Source organism: Lathyrus oleraceus, chromosome 6 (genome assembly GCF_024323335.1).
Source record: "Lathyrus oleraceus cultivar Zhongwan6 chromosome 6, CAAS_Psat_ZW6_1.0, whole genome shotgun sequence".
Taxonomy (NCBI): Eukaryota; Viridiplantae; Streptophyta; class Magnoliopsida; order Fabales; family Fabaceae; genus Lathyrus; species Lathyrus oleraceus.
Genome location: NC_066584.1, coordinates 176,308,229 through 176,311,971, shown reverse-complemented (window position 1 = coordinate 176,311,971; position 3,743 = coordinate 176,308,229).

Genomic DNA, 3,743 nt, shown 5'->3' with positions numbered 1-3,743 from the left:
ATCCGACTTATAAATACGACTCTGATCAACGGAACCAATAGTCACCATCAAAGTCACCATCTGATCATGCATCCGAAAGAACCACCCTCCCCTCACAGGTAAATCCTAATCAGGTCATCCTAAGGCGGATAATAGTCTCGACAATCGGGCGGAGATACTCAATGGGTTTGCCCTTTCGGGTGTGCCATTGTAGCTCTCCTGAGATCGTCTAAACCAAAGATCCGGGAAATGATCGGTCACCAGAGTCCATAGCTCAGATGAAGTAACTCAACCAAAGCGAAATATTCCACAATGGAAAGCACTATCAAATGAACCTCGTCCGGTTTGTGGTATGTCACGTTGCAACTGAAGGAGAATTGCGGTCCAAAACGCAGCGGAAATTAAAATTTCTCCTTTAGAGATCCTTACGAATGGTCATGATCAGTGATAGAATATTTACCTCTTGTGACGGTTGAAACCTTTGGTGCAGATCTCTTGTAACGATCAAAACCCTTTGATGCAGATCCACGAAACGATCACGAACGTTGAACGATGACAACGTCTCTACTCAGTCCACACGAACGGATTCCTTCAATCTCAGTGCTAGCTGGTATGAATGAAGGCTTTGAGTGAGAGAGAGAGAGAGAGAGAAAAACGAAATAAATGCAACCGCCAATAATGCTTCTGCACAAGGGTTCTATTTATAGAACCACTTGTGTGGGCTTCAAGCTAAAAGCCCACTTAAGTGTATTTTGGCCCATATCTTATAATATGCCCAAAATCACTTAAGCCCATGGTACCTTACCATATTTCGTATTCTGCTCAAGTACACCGTACCTTACGATGTTCTATAATTCATTTAAGGGCACCGTACCTTATGGTATTCCTTAGTTACTCTATCTCTCATCAATCCGTCCTTTGTGTGTGACCCTGTAGGTTTTCGTGACGTTGGCAATTATATTAAATCATGCATTTAACATAATAAACAGTGAGCGGTATCTAGCAACACATCACTGCTACCCAAGACACGAAAATGTCATGTGATCTGACAATTCCTTCTGTGATAATACTTATGTGTATAATTACCCTTTTGCCCTTATGTCTATATTGAACACAAGGCATAGACCGTGTCATCCTTGTCCAGTTCAATATTGGGCCCATAGACATTTATCCTGTTATGCAGGATGGGCAAATTCCATCTAGGTCACCCATGTCCCTCAGCATGCTTTGTGGAGTACCCATCAACTGTCTTTATGGTTATCCAGTTACGGATAACGTTGGATCAGCAATAAAGCACTCGACTCTACATCTAGGATCCATAGTGGTTTCAGGTCGAAGAGTGGAATACACTATTATCACCATGAGAATAACTTATGACACTTTGCATAACTTTCTATATAGTATTCTCATAGCGGGTCAATCCGGTATAAATATTACTCCTAATATTCATACCTATGTTTAAGACTTGATAACTCTTTATCCATGATCCATGAGATGTGATCATCAGTCTACAAACATAATAGTCTTAATGCTTTAATGTTATCCCACTTCACACTAAAGCTCGACTACGGATACTTTAGGAATAGTGTCCTTATGTTTAATGTGTTCTCATGATTAAGTCACACTTAATACATTAAACGGACTATCTATTCCAGGGACTTTATTAATCAACCATAATAAAGAGAACGCCTTTTATTATTCGATACAAGTACCAAAATGTATTGGCCTCTAGGGCTTACACCAACAGCAACATCATACTAATATAGCAAATGAGGAACGTGAGACCACGCTAATCCTAGGTGTATACTCGGGCCTGGGTTTTAGCCCCACTCAGAACACCCACCCCAAAACAGAGGAACCACCTGCACAGAGGACGGCAACATGATAGTATGATGCATGCAAATATTTATGCAAATATATACACTGTTAGAATAATAAATGCAATAAATAAAGCACAAGCAACCTAAACTATCTTAGAACGCTAGGAGATACTCGCTTAGGGAAGATGGACCAGCACATGTCAACTTTCCTCACATCCCCAGCAGAGTCTCCAGCTGTCGCATCCGCGAAAAACAACCGGCGGGCTAAAACAAAAACACAAACAGAGCCGCCACTGCGCGTTATTTATCCCAAAATAGGGAAAGGAAACGCTCAGAGAAACCTGGAAAAAGCATGGTCTCGCGACCAAAGAGAAAGGGTAAGGGAGTCGGTTACGCAAGGGGAAGGTATTAGCACCCCTCACGTCCGTCGTACTCGACGGGATCCACGCTCTAAGAAAAGAAAAGGTTGCTAAAACACCACACACACACGCAGCGAAGACAACACAGATGGGGTTAAGAGGAAGAGAGCTCGATAGGACGTCGCATCCTATGCCTACGTATCTCGTCGGGAACGAGAATCAGAGCTGCCGTAGTTCGGCTCACGCACGCCAAACAAGCAAACACAAACACAGGAAAACATGGAGCCTGAATGCCAATCACTGGACTTACATCAGCATCCGAACCAAACACACACAATCAGGATACGTACAGCCAATCGCTGGGCTTACGTCCATATCCTGACACACAAGCAGATAACAAGCAAACACACACAAAAAGAAAAAAAAGTGCCCGGAGAGACCTCGCACGGTCTCCTGCCTACATACCTCGTCTGGAACGAGGATCAGGGCGATGTAGTTCCCCCCAAAGGGGGAGAAAGACTAGCCAGACACAAAGGGAAGACACACTACCAGGGAGCTGTACTCGAGCCTAGTGTTATCATGCATCATCGCCCTATGTTCAGGTTTCTACCTACTTGCACAACGGCAAGCTAATCCTATCCAGGAAAACAAGCATGCAAGCACCAACCAATCCAAACAAACATGTCACACAAATATTCACAAAGCACACACTATAACCAATCAAGTGGGCTCAAACAATGGGTTTGACTGCCGAGGCAAGTCATCTGTACAAGGGTAGTATTCGCTCTTAACCTTGCCATTGCGGGGCTAAGGTGAAGTAGATGAAAGGTGAGTGAAGATTAGACTTCACAGCTCTTATCCCTGACCAGGGAGAGCTTCAGACAAAGGAGCGTGGGTCCAGAATGGAGGGACCCTTCTACGCTCAAGACTCTGACTCAATTGTGCAACAGCACTAGATCTTGGGTTTGTGTCCCAATGCATCAACACAGTGGTGTGAGCAGAGGGACGACTCAACAGAATAGTGGGAGATAGATTGCATATCTCTATGACCCACCAATTGCCTTAATCAAGGACTTTACCTGCTTGGCACAAAGTTAAACAATCACAAACATCGCCTCTTAAGGAGGACTTCAGACAGTTGCCTGGCCAAGTAACAGGCCAGGTCTTCCAGACTACATGGAGAATAGAAGTCCTACCTCAATTGGTTTAAAAACCAAGCAACAGCAAGCAAGTTCTCAAAGAACGGTAAGCAACTTAATGTACCTGAAATCAATCAAGTATCATCAGTACTCAGACAAACCAACAGTAAACAGCAAATGTTAATCAGTTAATCTGTACAAGCAACACAAGTTAATGCACACAAGTGCAAGCTATAAGCTCAAAATCAAGCATCAAACCCTACAAAACAAAATCATTGTTAGTTTACAACATCAAACAATCTCAATTTGCAACTTGCATTTTATCTCCTTAAGCTTTTTGCCTTTCATCCTGAAAATCCAAACCAAATGTGAGAAACTAGACCACTAGGCCAAGCCTAGGGTCCAAAGGGGATAAAAAATTCTAAACAGCAAGTGACATTCAATCA